The sequence below is a fragment of the Larimichthys crocea genome, chromosome III (genome assembly GCF_000972845.2).
Source record: "Larimichthys crocea isolate SSNF chromosome III, L_crocea_2.0, whole genome shotgun sequence".
Classification (NCBI taxonomy): domain Eukaryota; kingdom Metazoa; phylum Chordata; class Actinopteri; family Sciaenidae; genus Larimichthys; species Larimichthys crocea.
The window spans coordinates 38,785,010-38,806,332 of NC_040013.1; the positions used below are offsets into that span (position 1 = coordinate 38,785,010).

Genomic DNA, 21,323 nt, shown 5'->3' on the forward strand with positions numbered 1-21,323 from the left:
ATAATAGTTTTACCAAATACAATTCTAGTGGCCACCAGGGCATATGCATGTTAAGGGACTAGTGCTATTTTTGAGGACTGTTTTCTTGACAGTCCAAGAGTGTTACTAGCTGTCATGTCATGGCAATAGGAAAAAGAAATGGCAAATAACCAATGTCTTCTGTCCCTCAGTCATGGTGCGGGCAGCTGCCGACGGATCACTACGACGGCTTCTGTGCCTTTTTTTCCGTCATTCAGCAGGTGGGATATGTCGTGTTATTCAGTGCATGCTTCTTCCCAGTGCTCTCTGTGTTTATTTTCATCTACCTGGACATCCTGAAGATCGCCTGCAGCCACCAGAAGCAGATCTGCCAAGTGAGGCAAGCCGGTTCCAGGACGGCTGACCACCATGGCCATCAACAACACGAGCAGAATCATCAGCATCAGCAGTTGAGGAGCTACTGGAGTCACGTCAAGCCCTGAGGACAGTGGCAGTGCTTGTGGGTTGCTTCTTGGCTCTCTGGTGCCCTTCTTTGTGACGTGCATAGTGCAACTCCTGTGTAAAAGCTGTAAACTCACCGACGTGTTGGAGAATTATCTGTGGCTCTTGGGACTGTCCAACTCTCTGATTAACCCTCTGGTGTATGCCTTCTGGCAAAAGGAGGTGCGACTCCAGTTAGCAGCCATGTTTCCTGCAAGCCGTTGTTGGTGGACCCCAGGTGTCACCGAAAGATGTGACCCGCTACCTGTGCTGGCTCAAGCTAGTGCCCCTACTGGAGATACCCTCAATCCTTCACTGTTGCTGCCAATTATTGACATGACAAGTTGTACCATTATCTGCCACACCAACTTGTGAAAGAAACCGGGAAACGAAAGAAACAGAGGAAACAAAAACATGGCTAGACCAAGTTTATCATCAATTTCATATTCTAGACATGTGGTTGTAGAACTATTGCAAAAAAGGGACAAATGTAACAAACTTGTAAGAGTAACGTTCTTCATGCTCACTCTTTTTTTCCGAAAAGCTAAAACATTCATGTCCAAATTTTAAGCTAAACTGATACTAGATGGTAAATTTTGACCAAGAAAACAATTACTGGACCATGACAGTGTGCAACGTCTTTGGTTTTCCCTCACAAGTTAAATATCTTTGCTCTGAATTTAAATTTGAGAATTTGAATGAGACTGAGCAACAATGTGAATTTGTAGGTACTAGCCAACTTAACCTAACTTTAAATTGATTTATGAATTTGTGTTTTATGCAACATTTTTGCACTGACCTGTACCCCATCAACGGGACTTGATCAATACCCAGCGTGACTTATGATACAACGTCTGTAAGCCAAAATTAAAGAATTAGTATATGGTACGCTGATTATAATTCACTATATCACATATCTGTAGCAGATCAATCTGTTACCTTACTGCACGACATGGGACTCGGCACGATTTGAGCCATTTCCTAATCCTAATCAAGACCTGACAACTAATAAAGTTTTAAAGTCAAAACTTTCTCTTCCTTTCTTTTACTCTTTTTAGTTTTGGACTAATTGATATACTAATGAATCTGCAAAATATGTTGGCAGTAAACAATAAGAGATATCGTGGGATTCAAGGGAAATTCTGATTTTTTTTTGTGGCTTTTTTAGTCATGTAGTGTGTGGCTCTGTGGATTGCAATGTTGGTCCAGCTGGCGTTTTTATCGTCGTCCGACTGAAAATCAACACTAGATTGCCTTGACATTTTGTGCAGTCATTCATTAAATTCTATTACTCTGTGATGCCCGACTTTTAGTGCCACCACAAGGTGATTTATGTAGTTTCGCTAAAATAAAACTAATGGATTGACTGATGGTGAGAAGAAAAAAAAATGTCATCCGAAATATTTGCCCATTTGTTCTTTTTGCCCACTCATTAATTGCTATGAAATTTGGTACAAACATTTATATTCCCCACAATATGAATTGTATTATTTTAAGTGATCCCTTGAAAATAAAAAATAAGATCCAAGTTATATACAACCAGATGTTTTCTTTCATCACTCATAGGAGATATCTTTTATACACGTTTTCTCATCAGGCAGAGCTCTCTGGTGAGTGGGTAGGAACTCACAACAGTTATAGCATTCATTTAGAAATTTGTTCCATAGTTCCATTAAACCAAATGAGTCAGAGGTCAGTGGCAACAGGGGCAGGAAAAGTTCAATGCTCGGTTTCAGAGTTTGACATGCGTTTCTCAATTCCACAAGGGTTCAGGCCTGTCCCACTGTAGAACCAGCGAGTGCATGACTTTTTGAACACTTCATGCACACTTACTGTAAGTGTCACATGCCACGAGGACACTGCTGTGTGCATCCTGGGGAAAAACCCACAAGATAGTGAAAGAAAAAAAAAAAAATTACAGCCAAGCTGCATATATAACTTTCTTAAGTTTGTTATGACTTCTTCTATTTGTTATTATTTTTTATTTTATTTTTGACTTCTACTTATATATTTTTAGTTATTGTAACCATATTTTACTGAATACTTTTATGTGACTGGGGATGTCAAGGCTCCGATTGGGCTCTTTTTGCCAGTATGTTCAGGACTTGGGTTATAGGCTGGTAACTGACATGGGCCACTGTCTTCCAGAAAGTCAAGATTCAGTTGCTGAATTGACAGAACAAAGTCTTCTTGTAAAGAGTAACCAATTATAAAAAATATATAAAGAACTGTGCTATTACAAATGAAAATGTATATTTTCCAAAAAAAAAAGTTCCTGTCTTTTGAGTGGCTTCTGCACCTCCTTCCCAGTGAAGATATCCAGGGCTTCACCATATAGCATCATTTTAGGAATAACCACACGAGAACAAAACTAATGAGCCACATTCACCAGGTAGAGAATGTTGGTCACCACCAGAAAAAATAAATAATATACTTGGTTCACACTTTTCTTTTCTTTTTCAAACTAATCCTCATTAGATTTTTGTTGCCTTCTGTGCCAAGTAAACTGAAGCAGGACAGATCATAGATAACATGTAGCAAAGGTCAGGAGACAAGCTGGAACCCGTAACATTAATTTGTGCCTTGCCCCATCTTTGTTTTTTACTGTTTATTTACATCCATGTAATTTAGTAGCTTTAAACTGATGCTCCTCAGATAGCAGACGAGCCTGCTGTTCATCTGCGTGGTCTATTCAGTCATGGAAACTTCCTTGGCTGCTAGAATCTTGATAATATTGTCCACTTTATGTGTCGGCTGTATCAACAAGCAGCTATGTCAGAGCGAGATTTACTTTAGGCTGACACACTGCAGTGTCTACATAAGGCCAACGCGCTTAGCTAGAAATAGAGCTAATTTACCTTTGGTTGATTCATCATTTGTCATGTAATTCTGTTAGACATCTAGGCAGCAGTGGACAGCAGGATGATGACCTCAAAACCTTAAAAAAACCTTACAGAAGACTTGATTTTATATATAATATCTACCTATAATAAAATAATAAACAAACCAAAAGACTCGCTGTGCATGGGACAAATACATTAAGTGGGAGGACACTGCAGTGATTTAAGGTAACAAATTTTACCCTTCCCTTACAAATATCCCCATCAACCCTTCCCTGTTGATTACTCCATTCACTGACCACATCTTAAGCAATGACGCCACATTTCCAGCTCAAAGTAATGACTTTTGTGCGCACAACTGTTATAATAAGCGATATAAAAAACACTAGAATCCAGTATAAAAACATGGATGTCGTATCCATGATGTCACCCATAGGTTTTCTAAAGCGCCCGTCCGCCAAAGCTCTTGCTTGCCACCATCTTGGCTGTTCATGGCCCCATGCCACCATCTCCAAAACTAATCTAAAAATAAAATAAAGACGTGGCTCGTCGGTGGATCTGATGTGGTTGAATGTTAATTCATGTTAAATCCTGCTGTGAAGTTGGGAAATTTTACTACTGAGATTTAAATATATTTTGGGCACCTTACAACTACCCCATAATGTGTGAGCAGTAGAAATTGTTGAAACAGAATGAGAACATCAAATGCAAAAATTTATTCTAGAACAAGTAGATGCGACCAAGCCATTGACTTGGTCAGCTAACATTTATACTGTGCATGAACTGCATCCCTGTCGTGCCAATAAATGATGTCCCAACGCACCCTCTGATGTAATATTGCTTAGTACAAAGAATCAATGAGGAAAAACATCCACACTTGGCTTTTTACTAACAAATTGTGTACTTGGTGGATAATAAAAGACAGGACTGCTCTCATGAAACTGTGCGACTGTAAAGGAAATGAAACTCATCACATCAAAACACCCAAACTTAAACAGTAATCCCCCAACACTGAAATGCAACCTGAGGTAGATGAGTTTTTGCATCGTGTCTCTGTGTGCGTGTGTGTGCTAGCGAGCTTGCCACTGCTGCTTCTGCACCCTCATCGGGCTGAAAACGGGTGCACAGGACATCCTCCAGGGTGATCCGTCTGCAGACGTAGTACTCCAACATGCAGCTGAAGCAGGATCGACGAGTGCCTTCTCTTCGTCGGTCTGCCTCAGCATTATACTCTGAAACATTGGCCGACAGTTATGTGACTTCCTTCTACAACGACTGCAGCGATTGGCTCCCATCTGCGTACTGTGTAACTTACCCTTAGAGGTCTACAGTGTTTCCTGACGTACTCATCGGATGAGCTCTGCTCATCCCAGTTCAGACGGCTCTTGTTTACATATGCTGCTTTTACCAACATGACCACAGTACAAACCACTTGGGCTTATTACCTGTTAGGTTAGTATCAGGTCAGATGAAACACCTTTTTTCCCCCCACCAGAAATCCAATTTCAAGTCACATTAAGAGATAACCTGTGGTGCTTCAGCGATAAGCCAGGAAACAGTATCACCTCGAAACTGATGGACATCAATGCACCTCCTGTGTTATCGATTTGTTGTTTCCCCGCAGGTGCACAATCCTCTAATATTATTATTAAAAAAATCTCTTACAGGAAGAATTTTCTGATGGTTCTTTTGTTTTGTTTTTGTTGATAACATTTGGTCTTTTGAATTTAAAAGTAACAGTAAAAGTTTTACAAAGGAAACGACTTACTGAATTACATTCTGATGTAAATGAAGCCTGTGACTCTTAACACCACTCAAGTTTCAAATGAAGTGATGCAAAATGGCAGCAGCAGAAACATCAGATCTGTGAGCAGTTATTGAAATGTTCCTTCAAATGATATAAATAGATAAATACTAGTTTTCCCTTGTTTTGGACTGGGTTCTTTCACACTTTCATTAACTTGACATCTGAAATCCCTTCTTCTGAAGTGGTTTTTTAGCCAAGTGGAACCCGTCTGGAAATAAAGCGCCACCAGCTGTTTCATCTTGATACACTCAGCTCATAATATTCACATGGCGTATTATTTTTAAGTTTTTTTTTACGGGAATGAAATAGGTCATTATCTGGACATTCCCTGCATTCCAGAGTGCAATTGCACAGGATGAAGACAAGTTCTACGTGAAGGCGGTTTTGCACCAAGTAAAGATGTGTCCTAGCCTGGCTACCTGGGTACGACTGATCCTGTAGGACCTGTGGGCCAACCCCGATCTTCTCCTAACTGAACCTGGAGAAGTTACGGATTTACGGAAGATGGTATTTCTAGGCGAAAATGTATGTTTAAGCTACCTCTTGCTTTAAACCTTTTTTTCACCTTGACCTCTTTATACAACGCAATATGAATGCCGAATCAAGGATTTTGCCCTAAGCTTTCTGTATTGAAGTCGTATTAGTTAGTAGTAGTCGTCCTGTGTTTCACCATTGCATTAATCATATATGTGTATAATATGTGTGGTTACATTGGTCTGTTTCAGCAGGTGGCGGGTGAATCGGTCCCGACTTCTCCATCATTGCCAAATGTTCCTTTTACTGTCCGGGTCTAAACAACAGACAGGCAAACAAGGGAAAAAACTAATTACTACTGTTTATTATGTGGGCGTGCATGCATGTGTGCCGGTGCTGTCTGTATATGTACATGAGAGGTACGTCCCAGAATACAACTCAATGAGAACGCAAGAACAGACTCCACAACGTCACCCCCACGACTGGTTCCAGCCCAGATCTACTAAACAAACATTCATGATTAGTTAAAACAAAAAATAGAAACATTTGGATTTTTTTTAATCGTTCGTACACCTCTGTATTGGTAAGCGAGCTGTGTGTGTGAGTTTACATGTGTACCAGATGACCTTCTGGCGCTCGGTAGTTGACGTGTTGGACACCAGGGATTATGGTGTTTGGTTGATCAAAGGTGGCAGGGCCACAATCACCTACCTTCACATCCAGACGCCGACGGGTTCCTCGTCTGACACCCTTGCTACACCCACACCAACACACCACACACACACACACACACACACACACACACACCCACACACAAACATACTTCACTGCTTGGCAATATTGATCAGTTTGATTAGTTTTTTTCACTCGTTTATACTAAACTTTTACCGTCTCATCATTGTATTCCAGGTTGTAGTCAGAGCAGACAAATAGGATGTTCTCTGGCTTCAGGTCTGTGTGCGTCAGCTTGTTACGATGCAGGACTGTAAAAACAAAAACACACATTGTAATTGTGTGTTTTCTTCTCAACACACAAACCACGTTTCCATCCAAAAGAAATGCATATTTTAACCAAATCTCCAAAAAATGGACAAAATATTACATGACTTAATCAGGTTATCAAGATAAACAGTTGATGCAGTGGGGCAACATTAAACCACTGCAGAAGAACAGAGGGCAAGGAGATGAGAAGTCAAAAGAGCTTCAGTCAACCCTCAAATGGTGGAAAACATGATGGAAATATGACATTTCTTTCATGTATTTTTTTTCAGCAGACTTTTATGTTTGATGTGTGTCATGATTTACAGTGTGTGCTTATTCTTGTTTTTATCAGTAAGTATAAGAAATACTTTTAATTTCAGATATTTCTTTTATGTGCAAATTATAAATGTGCATAAAAACAGATATGAAAAATTCACAATGTTGTAATTGACCTCTTTTGAATTTCCAATGGGTGCTATCAACAGGCCCAAACCAAAATGCATCTGGATGAAAATAAATAGACCTACTACCAACTACCTACTACATATTACTAGCAAACAGAGTAAAAAAACACATCTTTCTTATCAATAAATGCTTTAACTGCAGTCGTTTGTCCATCTGTAGATGATTCAACAGTTCCACATCAGCAGCAATCTTGGTTTATGATCAGCAGCCAATAAAGTTGTGTTCCTCTGTACAATTTTCTGGGGACCAGACACATCTGCCAAAGCAAATAAAACATGAGTACGCAGATTTGTCTGGTTCCCAGGCTAATTAGCATAAGAGAGAAGTTCACAAAAGTTAACCGTGTTTCCATGAACTGATTTTCTTGACGTTTATTTGTCATGCAGATGGTTTCTATTTAATGATTGTTTCACTATTAATCAAATGATTGTTTTTTGTGTGTTTTTTTTTACAGTAGCAGTCACATACCTCCAGAATGATTCATTTCATATTCACAACTGAACCAAGAAAAAACATTTTAAAGTTAAATATTATATATATGGTATTTTTACTTGTCACTTGAAAACTTATTAATATGTTACACATATATAATGAGTTTTCAGTTGCTTACCTTAAAAAACGACTTGCTTGCTCATGCTTGTATATCGATATTTCTGCTGTGAAATGTTGAATATTTGGGGTTTGGTCATGCAGCAGGACTTATGTACAATTGGCTGATATCATCCAAAACTTTTATTTAAAGTTTATTGATCAAACTGAAGTGACAGGTCAACATCAGCCGATGTCTCTACACTTCACAGCTCAGTAATTTTGTTGTTTGCTCTTTCGCCCAAAACACCCCCCACTGACTACGAGAAGCTCAAATTGCATGCTCCAATGACAAGGTCAGGAGACCGCAGGCCTGGTAGTAACACACACTTGACTCACAGCAGACGGCTCTGAAGATCTGAAAAGCCATGTGTCTGATCTGCTCCACACTGAACGGCAGGAAATTGTTCTGTCGGAGGAACTCATAAATGCTGAGGCCGAGCAGCTCAAATACAATGCAGATGTGACCTTCATGATCGAACCAGTCCATCATCCTCACACAGGCGCTGGTAGGAGAGAGTCAGTCATCGGTAAAAAAAAAAAAAGAATATAAAAGATTAAATCGGTGCTTTTAGAGGAGGCAAAGCCATGCTCCAGGGTTTAGGGTCTAAGATCTGCTGCATCTCTACTTACAATCTGTTGTCATCATCCAGACTGTTGATCTCCTGCAGCACTGCGATCTCAGACCTCGCTATTTCACGGAAACAGTCAATGTTCTTCACAATCTTCACAGCTACATGCTCCCCTCTGTTGAACATACAGACGCACAGCTGAAAACATAACCGCACTAATGCCACAAAAATGAATTGATGATTGTTGAACTGTTTTTAGGTTCTGGTCGGTGGCTAATGTCAAGGTTCAGTCAGCATGCATTCTTACTTGTCTCTGTCAATACACTCCACCACTTTTCCATAGGCTCCTACTCCGAGTGTCAGTACCACCTCATCTGGGAAGAACAGAAGTTTAATGGGGTCAGCATTAAAAAAGCAAATACACCTTAAATGGGGTGACGTGGTGGTTGCTGGTGCTGTGAGTGTGGAGTTACTTTCATGCTGCCTTGTTAAAAACTCAAAACATTCACACTATGACAAGGACAGAAAAGACACTGAAGACAAAAGGTTGGTGTCAAGTACATCTTTCTTTCATCACGAAGCCAGTGTGATAGACCAGGTGGCCCTCTTCATCGTCCTCACAGCTCTTTCCCTTGTGACTCCTCTTTACTCCATCATCACCTCCTGCGTTGACAGCATTGTCACCAAGAAAAGCAGATTCAAGCGGCGGTGAGTTGTCATCAGACTGAATTGAGTGTTGAAGGGATTAAGGCAGGTTTCGGTGCACAGGTGTTGGTGGTTGTGTTTTAAGACATACATGGCGACAAGAAGACATATGGACAAGAGATACAAGTCACTTTAATTATTACAAAAAAGTACTTTCAATTCTAATGGTGGATAGACTAGGGACCAACAAAGGTTGCTCAAGAAAAGCCTAGTGCTGTCATCTTGTGCTTCAAGAAAAAGCCAAAAATAATTTCACAGATTAAATCATATAATAAACAGGAGAGTCTGGTGGCATTTTAAGGTAATACATTTGTCCTGACATAAGAAGCTCTCACAATGAAAAACAACAAAAAATGTTGCCCCATATTTTTGGCTGCTCCAGTTTTATAGCTGATCAGGAATGAGCAAGAACACCACTAGTTGTATCTCTATATGTTCAAAATGATCTGTATCCGTATCCGTACTCTGAATGGGCGGTGCTTAACCCAGATGTGGGTGTGGTCAACCTTACGTTGTTCATTTAAGCCTGAAACTGGGTTGATTAGAAGTTGTTTTTCTACTCTGATGGTGTTATACTTGTAAAAAGTACATTATGCAAACTTGATGGTAATATCAGCTGAGTTATTGCTATATGGTATGTCCTGAAATCCAAACATATATTTTCCAATGACCTGTAAAATGTTGACATCCAAACTGTGACAATGGATTTAAATATCCTCTTTTGGATAAATGCCAAAGTAGTACAAACAGTAAACGCAAAAGTTCTAACAATCCAATTTTTGCTTGACTTCTTCTGTGTTTTGCAAAGAGTTAACTCACTTTACACTACATACTGTTATTTTAGTCCAAGAAATACATTAATAAATTAACAAATTCTAAATCAAAATGTTTAACTTAATGCTAATAAAAACAACAAAAACAAAACAAAACTGAATAACCCTCCATCCAGACTCAGAATCTGATAGAAATAGGATAAACAGGAGAAAGACAATCGTACCGAGTTTCCGATTTCTGGGGAGGTGCTGCAGAGTGTGAGCTGACTGAAGCTTCCCGTCAGCTTTCTGTCAGCTTCTGTTTTGAGGTCACCACCGTCTACCAAAAAGAGCGGTGAGTACATTTGAGATGCACAGATTCAGACATGTTCAGACATACCCCTCTAAAACACTGAAGTAAGAGACATCTTAAAGAAATATTTATTTATTCATAGATTTTTCTTATTTATTTAAATAAAGAGTAATAATCAATCAAACTGTAAGCTCTAGTTCTGATGAAGCGCTAGTACAATTTCCTTGCAGTATAAATTAAATAAAGTGCATTATTTCCAAAATTCCTTAGAATTGTCACCCTGAGATGAATAATGAGCAGGTGGGTAACAGAAAACATCCTTGAGTAAAACGATCGTACATACTGTAGCCTACTGACTCTGTGTGAGCTGCACTAGAAATGAAATGACCAAAAACGTGTTGAAATAAGGTCACCTCTCCAAGAATTACAATCGTTGTCCTTCCTGCCCATAGTGCTGCCATGCACACTGGGTACTGTGACCACAATTTGCTCTCTCTGCTCCAGCGTAGGAGGAGGTCTGGTTATTACTGGACAGATAAGAAGAAGAAATACACAGACAGATGGGTCTTAGACTTGAGTGTGGACTTCACATCACTGTAGCCACACTGGCAACATGGTAAAGCTGTAACAAAGTAACAAAGCTGCTGGAAGCATAAAACATGGACAGACAACAGAAAAAAGTTTGTCCTGACATATCAAATTGGTTTAGCCTCTGCAGTCACTACTTTAGTATATCTCAGCTTATCAGACTCAGCTCTTCACTATCAAAGTCAGGTACAGATGAGCAAGGTTAACACCATGCAGTTCCATAGCGGCACAAGTAAAGTGGTTCTAAACAGCGAGAGTGTTAACTTACAAGATTTTGCTGCACCCCGAAGAACTTAATTCCTAAGAGTAGAGGTCAAAAACCCTTCCTCTGCTGTTCTTCCACACTTTGAAAAGGTAGAAATTTTCGACTGTGCTTCCTCCACAGGCCTTGATCTACAAGCGCAAAGGTTCCGCCTGTCTTCTCATCCCGTGGATCTCTTCTCTGTTTTCAAAGCTATACATAGTGTTACATCCCTCCAACGTACAGACCTATCAGTGTCCGTCATAACCAGGGCTTTCCCTGGCCTTTTGGAAAAGGCTTAGTTGCAACCCCCCATGGAGATAGGCAGCTTCCAGAAGATAACATGAAACTATAATGGTCCCATGGGGAAATTAGGTTAATAGTGTAGTCATCGGATATACACATAACTGACATAGAACAGAAAGATTAGTAGAACACACGAATGAATAAAGGCTGAAGGTAACACAAGCTTTGCAATGCGTTCTTTAAGTGAGAATATTAGCAATAAAGTGAAACCCAGCCCACTGGCCTAATCTGAATATCTAAACAACAACAACAACAACAACAACAACAACAACACATATATAGTAATAATTTAATAAATCAATTCCTTAGCCATTGAATTGGTATTCAGATTTGAGTAAATACCAATAAGTTTTGTGGGACTGTTTTAAGCTTTTGGTGTTCTGGTTAGTTTTTCTGGTAGTAGGGCAGAGTATGTGGGATTGGCTCAAAATAAACTAGTGATCATGTTCATTGCCATGAAAGATCATGTCACCCAGTGGAAGAGTATGTCTTACCAATGTGTTTTAAATAGCTTCTGTACAACAATGGAGCTGCATGGAAAGAGGAATGCACTATATCAATACTTTTTTTACATTAGTAAAATTAACTTGCTGTAATAGAAAAATCTAATTGTCTAATCACCTTATCTTATACTACCTTAATTGTGCCTTTCTATTCTAGTAGGTAAATCAGATTTTGCATACATGATTGGCATCTCAACAACAGCACAAGCACACAAGCTTATACTTTGTGGTCGCAAATCCAGTGGAATGAAAAGCCCTCCCTGTCCCTTCTACAAATAGCAGAGATGCCATGCACGGTGGGGGTTTGACTGTGTTGTTTCAAATTCATCTTTTCACCACCTCCTTCTCCATTACTGCAGTTTACCTGATGTTAAACATCAGCGACACATACAGAAAGTGTCCATAGTTAGAAGGGGAAAAAAATGCAAGAATTGTCCTTACACAAATTAATATTTTGAAAAATTCACCAATCAAATTCTTATTATTGTCTAAATGTTTTTTATTATTATTATTTATACATTGTGCTTTTACTGTGTTTGACAGTAATATTTACATGCGTTGGATGACTGGTAATGCCAAGGAGCTTTTGCTTTTTATAGCAAACATTGTGAAGGAATCGTTCCAGAGCAGGGCTCGCCCTCCTCTCACTCTCAGGAATGGATCTGTTTCCCCATGCGCCCAGCTCAGCCGTCTCAGATTAACTGTAAATCATATCTGAGGACGACTCACTTCTGCTGACAACCTGCAGGACCGTTGTCACTTACTTAAGATCGTCCAACACTCCACACTGCCAAGAGTGTAGAGGGTTTCACTCAACAGCTCGATAGGCAGCCACTGTGACTTGATGTATCCAAAACATGCTTATTTACACAAATGCTTTAAAAAGTAGACTGACATACGGAGCTCATTCCTCTCTGCCTTTTTGTGGTATCCCTCAGGGATCAGTGTTTGTTCCTGTGATGTTTCGGTTTGAGTGGAAAAGTAAAAAATAGCAAGTAATTGTGAAATTATTTGTCATAGCAGCATAGCTCTAAGGATGTATGATACTGATGTGTCCACTACTTTAGTCCAAACATCTCAACAAATACTGCCATCAAACGATGCTGACATTCATGTTCCCCAAAGGATGAGTTATACTAACTCAAGCCCTCTGGCTTTTCACTTTGATTACAAGCTAGTCAAACATTTGACTTATCTCATACTAGATGGATTATCACAAATACAAGTTTCCCTAACACCATACATTTTTGGTTTTGAGTGACATGTCTTTGCAAGTATTGGATGGATTGCCATGAAATTGGGCACACGCATTCATGTTCCCCTCTAGATGAACAGTATTTTGGTATTCCTCTTTTTAAGTAAATTTTTACCAAATACCTGCAAAACTATGACATTCCCATCAGCCTCAGCTGTACCTAGAGTTTAGTTCAAATTGAATTAAGTGTTAAGATGCTAACACCCTAAAGTTAGAGGGTGAACCTAGTAAACATTAAACCTGCTAATATTGTGACTATGAATATGTTAGTATGTTGATATTAGCATTTAACTCAAACCACATACTCACAGAGCTGTAGAGACACTTCATTATTTATTTGAAATATCATTATTCATTTGAAATATTATAAAATCTGCACATTTATGTATCCTGAAAAGTTAATAAACTACAATATAGGTTTAACTGATCTAAAAATTCAAACGGAAGTGCATCATCCAATCGGGTGTATAAACTCAACATCAAATTTTTACCTCTTGTGTCTCTCACGGTTGATTTGTGATTGACTTCTCTCCTGATGATTTACCGTGTTGTAAATTTTCTATCGTCTTCTACCTTTCCCTGTATCCATTACATCAAGATGTTATAAAACATTATGCTACACATTATATCACAGTCTGTAATCCGTGCTGCTACAAATCTCGCACTGGCAACAGTCCCATCTCTCTGCAGCATGTGTCATTTAGTATCTGTTATAGTTGTCAATGTTTTTTATTGTTCTGTTTACTAGTTTCAACAAATAATAAATGCTTAATTCTACTGAGGAGAGGTGTTTTGTGCCACGAAAGTGTAGGACAAACTTTTCAAACTTTGGTCATCTTTGTTTCCTACTTTGATTGTGATATGATCTCACACAATCCAGATAGCTAAGATAGGTGAGGGAGATAGGGTTGCTTTAATTGAAGGGTGTTATTTAGCCCTATCAGTTTTACTTAACTGTTAATCTAATATGGCTTAAAATACACTTAGCTCTGGAAACTGATCAGCCCACACAGCTCTAACAATGAGCACTATGCACAACTAATTACACTGCTGACTGATACTGTTGAGTACAGCGCTAATTTGTGGAGCATACTAAGGATACTGAAAAAACGACAGAGATTTAGTCTTTTTGCATAAAATGAAGCATCAGTTAATTTTTGTGATTTTTCTGCCTACCTGTCTTTGTTATTGAAGCTGTGACTTCTTCTACTTCTCTTCGTCTCTGGCTCTCTGCTCTTTGGTCCCCTGTTGGTCTATTTGGGTAATGTCTTTCTCTTGGGTAACCCTCCTCTTCTTCAGCTTTCTCCGACTAATCTCTCTCCGTGGGGGGAACACAAACACTTGTTGCCACACTGCATGACTGCCAAACAAGGGAGGACAGAAATGGTGTCCAGGGTATAATAAAACGTCATGTCCCTCAGAAAACCAAGACGTGAACATTCCTCTGTACTTCTCAGCAATAAAATCTTCAGCCAGCTGCAGTGAAAAGGGACACGGGGAGCTGCACCACTCTTGACCCCTGGCATGACCCAACACAGGCTCTTCTTTCGTCCCAAAGTAGAAACCATAGTGTACTGTGTCTGATCTGGATCTGTTGATGTAGGATGATGCAGGAAATTCTGTGATGTACTCTATGAATGACCCAGCATACGCACACATCACGTATTTCATACTAAATTTTTGGACATATATAAACACAGAGCAGTTCATACAAAACCTGGATCTGCACCTGTTAAACTGGAGATTGAGCTGTTTTGTTTTAGTGTTAATTAAAATTGGTTTGGCATTTTCAGCTAACACACATGCACTTGCAGTGGAGGAATATATCTTTGTGTTTTGGGCACTTTGCCTAGCACTTGGTTTGTCAACTGACAGTAGAGATAATCAGCTGAAAGAACAAAACAGCCTCCCAGGAAGAAACAAACTGGGGGACAATGTGATTACATGGTATGTGTGTTAAACCAAGGGACACTCCTTAATCCCAAGATTTGATGGTTTTAAGGACTTTTATAGCATAAAACATGACCTGTAATGAGCCAGGGCTACACAGACATCTGTAAGATTAGCTCATTGTTGTTGTATATAATATAATTTTTCTTTAATATAATAACAATGAAAACAATGTGATACGGGTCACTTGTAGTCATCTGAATCTTCAGTAAGTTTCAGGTTTAACTTTGTTGTTTTAGTTCACTCTCACAGATCAAAGTTTGTCTTTGTCTGCCAGAAAGTTTGGGCCCTTGAGCCAAAACTCAGCGTTGATTTGTTTTGACCTAAACCTGACCTAGTTAAATTGGTGCCTAATCTCAACCAAGTACCAAGTTTTGCAAATCTTGGGTTTCTATCTAGACACCAGCTAGTCTCTTGCATTTGTGCAAGCAAGGTAACTTCACGCAAGATCCAAATGCAAATGCCACAGGATACAGAGTTAGTACAGTCCAAAATTATTTATTAATACAAAACACACAATGTGACGAGGCAGACCAGGGTAAAAAAAAAGAAAAAAGTAAAAAAGCAAGGATTCCAAAGGACAATACGTTTGACGTTTGATGTCTGGCACACTTGACCTGTGGAAAAACAACAAAATGATAATAAACTGAGCTCACAGACTTAATACCGAAGTAAATACAGGACAACAAGACACAGGTAGAAATTAATCACGGACAGGTGAGACTAATCAAGGAGGAACAGCTAATCAAAAATGGCAAGAAACACAACAAAGGCAGGAAGTAAAGTTACAGATTAAATTACAGGTGGTGTTCCTCAGAGCTCAATTCTAGGCCTATTGTTTTTTTTTCTTTACATGCTTTGCCTTAGAAACATAATGAAATAATACTTTTACACTCTTGTCTAGAAAATATTGAGAATTGTTTTAATGGAATTCTTCGTTTGATCATGCTCACCCTGGGTCAGAAAGAAATGACCAGAGTTGTAACTTTCACTCTGCTGATGTGACTCAGTGTAAAATTAGACAAAATCAGCTGACCAGCCTGTAACTTTTGCATTTAAAGGTCATGTTTTCACTATAAAACATGCAAACAAACTATCTTTAGATTTAAAACCTGCAACAGCTAGATAAATCTTAACAGCAAAACTAAAATTAGCATCAAAACATCGTGGCTAACTGGAATCCCACAGGGGATGTGGCACATAGACAGGCAGCCAGACGCCTCACAGTGATTTTTATCAGGTGCCAAAGCTCAAAGTTCACGCAATGACGTTGGTGGTGGGTGTGGCCCAAAGTGCAGCAGTTTGTTGTATTGTGTGACTTAGGAGTAGATTAATTCTTTAAATGGAGCGAAAACAACCTGGCAGCAGCTGAAGGTGATGGGTTGACTGCAACAGTATGTACTGGACAGCCAGTATCATGTCACTTAACTGCAGAGAACAACTTTATGTACATGTAACATCAGAGTGCATTTTGAACATTTAGTAGATTGTAAACTATCTTTATATATTAAAGCCAGAGTATTGTTAAACTCACTGGACTAAAATAATATTTTTTCTGTCAGTAAGTAATTTCTAATCATGTTTAAAATAAATAAATAGCAAATAATTTTCAGAAAAGTAGGCAGTGGAAAGCAAAGAACAGAAAGATACACTATGCATTTTTAGCTTGTCTTGACTAAGATCGTTGCGTATATTTGGCATGCTATTTATCCAAAAAACAGGAACATTTGCAATAAAATATCACCATTTATTCCACTACTCTGCTACATTAAGATATGAAGGTTGACAGCCACAGTAATTTGAAAATGTTTAATTAAATATTTGCTGCTGGGCTTGCTCTTGTTACGAAACATGTATGCACCATGGCCTATAACTTAAATGAACAGCCTTTTTAACAGCCAGATGTTTGGATGCAGCATACTTTAAGAACATAAAAGATGACATGGAATTTTTACAGTGGCTTTGACGCACATCAACCATCAACCCAGGCTTGTATTTCTATCCTAAACATTAAAAATAAAAATATCTTTATGTTTAACAACTGGCATAGTTCAGATTCTGAAATTTGATGCTGACCGCAACGTAAGCACAAGAGTTCTTCTCCTTTGAAAGAGTGATTATTATAATCAAAGTCTGCTCTTTGTCAGATTTCTGAATTAATTCATTATTGATTAAAATCCTGATTTTGCTCTTCTCTGTTTTTCTTCCTCATAAGGGAAGTGATGGTGGTTTTATTAGTCAAAATGTATCATATGAAGCAGCACGTTTTTCAGAAACGCTATATGAGCCACTACTGTCACAATTCATGTTTCATCAATGCAACGAAGCAAAAGAAAACTAAAACATTTGAAGTCAACAATTTACTGTACGTGCTAACATGTACACTTTAATGGCTCTACCAACAAAAGGATGATGTGTTCGATTGTTTTTTACTTAACCAACCCGTTAAACACTTACTATTTAAGTGACTCAAACTGTAGTTATCATGTGCGATCACTTAAAGGTGCTGCTGCAGGACTTTGTGCTTTCTCTAGAAGATGCAGATAGTGAGGTCATTTTAGCAATATTTCCATGCATGTGATTTATTACAGACATGCAGTCAAAGTGAAGAGGAGAGGAGGTGACAGATTTCATTTAGTGGAGAGCACACACACACACACACACACACACACACACACACACACACACACACACACACAGCACTTTGTAATGAAGAGTATGCCGTCCAGTTGTATTGACAGACAGACGTGAAAGCTCTCAGCGGTGATTAGAATTCAGTCTATCAGACACTCAATCAGGCAGACGTACAGTATAGTATTAATATATATTACGCTGTGAGTTTGACACACTAAATATGTTTTTTGTTTACCCAACAAAGACCAGAGGTTGTCTGCCAGACACATTGTTACAACACTACAAAACCTCTAAAGGGTGGATTGTTGTGCAATTGCATCTTGCCTCCTACTGTCACCAGTGATTTCTTTTAACCATGGCCATGATGCTTCCCTAATCCAAGGTTATGTTCATCTGGCTAAATCATCTTTTTTTTTTTAGTCTTCCAGGTTTTCTTTTGCCCGTGGGAGTCCATCTCAGTGCAACCTCTTGGATCTGTTAAAACCTTAAAAGCAATATGTACAGTATGAAAGATTTGGTGTTTTTGGGATTTGGCATCCAGAATTTCTGTAATACCAAACAACCAACATCTGTACATGTGCATTTGTTAGGATTAACCTAGTCAAGTACAACAACACAGGGCATAGCAGACCGCTAACATTACTAGTCCAACAGCAAGGAGCCCAGCTCAGCGTCTTCTTTCAGACTTTTATTTCATAAAACTGTCACCAACAACTAAAAGACTAAAAGAGATTTATTCTTGTCTGGCGGCTTCTCACTTGGTCTCTCTCTCTCTCCTTTTCTCTCCTTAGCTTCCTCTGTCGTCCTCTTCAGTCTGTTCGTCTCTGCCATTAGCTGTGTCCATAGAAGCTGCTAAGCCTGGTGACATTACTCATTCCTCCGGCCCTAGTTCTACCACAACATTGGCTCCACTCTCTGTCAGTTTTCCCTCCCATCCAGGGCCTGGAAACTTCCTCCTCCTCTTCTGCCATTGTAAACACCAACACAACCCTGTCCAGGAAGCAAATTTACAGCCAAGTGAATTAATTAACATTAGCAGTTACAGTTCACAGCAGTTTTGATTGTGAAACTCAGCAAGAGTTGTGAAACATGAGAGGTAAAAATCAGAAACATTTTCTCCATAAATAAAATCAAATAAAATGTGGAGACCATAATAAGAGAGTTTATTTAATGTCACAGAGGTTGGACAAAGGAAGGTGGATAAGCTGAGGAGTCTTTGGGTGGAGGCCAGAGATGAGGGCAAGGTGGCTGAGTGTAATGGCAATGTTCCGGTTCAGACTGGGATGCTGAATCCGATTACAAATAAGAAAAGGCTGGTGGTAGATGGATAAAGACAGCAGGCAGGCAGGCAGGCAAACAAACTGTAGGGTAATCCTGGAAGGTGAGAAAAAGTTACTGCTGGCAAGCAAAGAAACAAGTAAACAAAAAAAACTCAGGCTGTAGTGAAGTAACACAAAAGAGACTGAGTGATCTGGCGACGCCTGGATAAATGAGCCAGGGTTTTATAAAGTGTAGGTTGGCGTTGATGAGAAAATCAGTTGCAGCTGTTTTGGTTTATTGGCAGAGGAGAGGAATCAGGGAAGGGACCACAACAAGAAAATACAGGGAGGGAAAGACTGTATCCTAAAGAAATGATTTCTCTTAATTTGGTGTGGAAAATAGAGTCCTGACCTCAAACCTATGCAACACCTTTGGAATGAATTGAAAAGCAAATCCCTGCTGCCTGGTTCTAAAATCTGGTTGAAAGCCCGAAATTAGAAGATTGGAAGGCTAGATTTATGCCTGCATATGTGTTATGTCCAGATGTCTGCAAACCTATAGTTATATCTAGTGTATATTTCAGCCTGTAGGCGGGACAGCTGTGAATATTTGATTGCTTATATTGATTACTAACAAGGCTTTAGCAATATGCTGTATACTGTATTGTACTTCAGGCCAATGAAGCTTATTGAATTTAACTGTAGAGAGAGAGAGAGAGAGGTTCTTCATACTTTAATTGAGTTCAAAAGTTGACTGGGCCGACCAGCCACTCTCGCTTTTATGTCCACTTGAATCATGGCGACAGTGTGTAAGAGTGTGTGTGTGTGTGTGTGTGTGTGTGTGTGTGTGTGTGTGTGTGTGTGTGTGCGTGAGAGAGAGCTGCAGCAGACCATACTTCAGCAGCAGCAGAATTTGAGCCAGATCATCTCTCTCTCTTTCTCCCTCTCTCTCTCTCTCACCATCAGCTGTGATTACTTTGGTAAAACAGCGCTGCGTCGCAGAGAACCAATTTTCCTAATGCACAGCCTTCACGCACACACACAGCATGGTTATTGATGAGGCAAATGGGGAGGGGGGCAACAAGGGGGCACACACACTGCTGGGAAACGGAGAGAGAGAGAGAGAGAGAGAGGGAGAGAGAGAGTGAGAAAGAGAGAGTGAGCATAGTGGGAAGAAGAGAGAAGGACGAGCTGGACAGCTGGGACAAAGAGAGGGACAACGGGAGAGACAGATAGGAAGGAAAAAAGGATGGAGTGAAGGAGGAGAGGACGGAAAGGGACGGAATGACGAAGACATGGGCATTCAGATATGAAATGGAGCAGGGCGTCCACTTAAAGAGCTAATAAAGCAGAGGACAGAGAGAGAGACAAGGAAGGAGGGAGGATGCAGAAAGGAATACTAACATCGTCTCTTTCCTTGTGGACGATGGAGTAGTTAGACTCCCTGGCTGGTGGAAGAGACGAGAAAAAAAAAGCATAAAATGTTCCCTCAGGATTGTTTTACTTTTTGTCAGCTGCTGAGAAAAAATGAATATAACAAAAGAGAAATATAGAGAAAAAGACAGGGGGAATAATGCTGATCCTGTGATGGTCATCATGAAAGATTCCAGACTCCAGTCAGACATCTCACTCCTGGTGCTTTAGCGGATTGGAGACAGTTTCGAGTTCATGGGTGTGAACGGGTACATTCTCTGCAAAGTCCGTCCTCTTTAAAGCATTAGAAGGACAAATGAAGACTTGGTGTCAGAGGGATTCTGGATGTGGACAAATGCATCCTAAATTATTCGAAATCCTTTGTGCTACAGGCTGATGTTTAAGAGAAGTTCTGCCAAGAGGAATCGATGCATCCTATTTAGGAACCACCTGCAACATTTTGAGGGCTGTGTGGCTCGTTATAAGCATCACTGCACATGTATGTTGACATCATTTTCTCACGTTTTGAAGTTTGTGGGGCATTTGGAGAGATGGCTTCTGTGAGGAGGAGGCTGGAAAAACTACATACTGGAAAATGTTGACTGTGTATCCAAGGGCAATGGAGACTTCCAAGGAGAGCAGGGAAAAACATTTAAAGAAGAGTTTGAGAAGAGTAGTCTGTTTGTTGAGTTGGGCAAGGTTGCAACATTCTGGGACTTTTCTCTCTCTGTGACACCATATTCAACAGGGACTCTTAAAGGCAGATACACCAAGAATCTTTATTGAAGGTCCTATACCGTCAACCAGAACTTCTTTCTTCTTCTTCCAAAGATCTTCTTTTAGGGCTCTGTACTCATCAGATACCTTTCCCCTTGATGGTAAAATCCTTACATCCACAGGAAATTTCTCTTATTATCATATATTAAAGGCGAGCCTTTAACGATAGGAAAAGTTCTGGATCTTTACCACAATCCTTTCTTCAAAGCTTTATGTTCTTCTAGGCTAACTTGAAGTTAGCATAAACACCAGGAACCTCTCTGCAAGGTTAGAAATTTCAAATGGAAATCCAAATTTGGGTCCTATATTCTCTAAAAGTATCACCTAAAACCTCTCTAATATATATCAGTATCGATTTGAAAATCTTCTTTTAAGGTTGAATTTCCTACATGATACTGTATTTTTATGTTAAATACCCACCAGGAACTGTATAAAAAAGAA

General features: G+C 39.5%; 1 pseudogene; it reads right to left on the reverse strand.

Annotated features, from left to right (window-relative positions):
- Positions 1-14,256, reverse strand: part of LOC113744339 (dual specificity protein kinase CLK4-like) — an 18,961-nt pseudogene extending 4,705 nt beyond the window's left edge.
- Between the last annotated feature and the right edge of the window lie 7,067 nt (positions 14,257-21,323).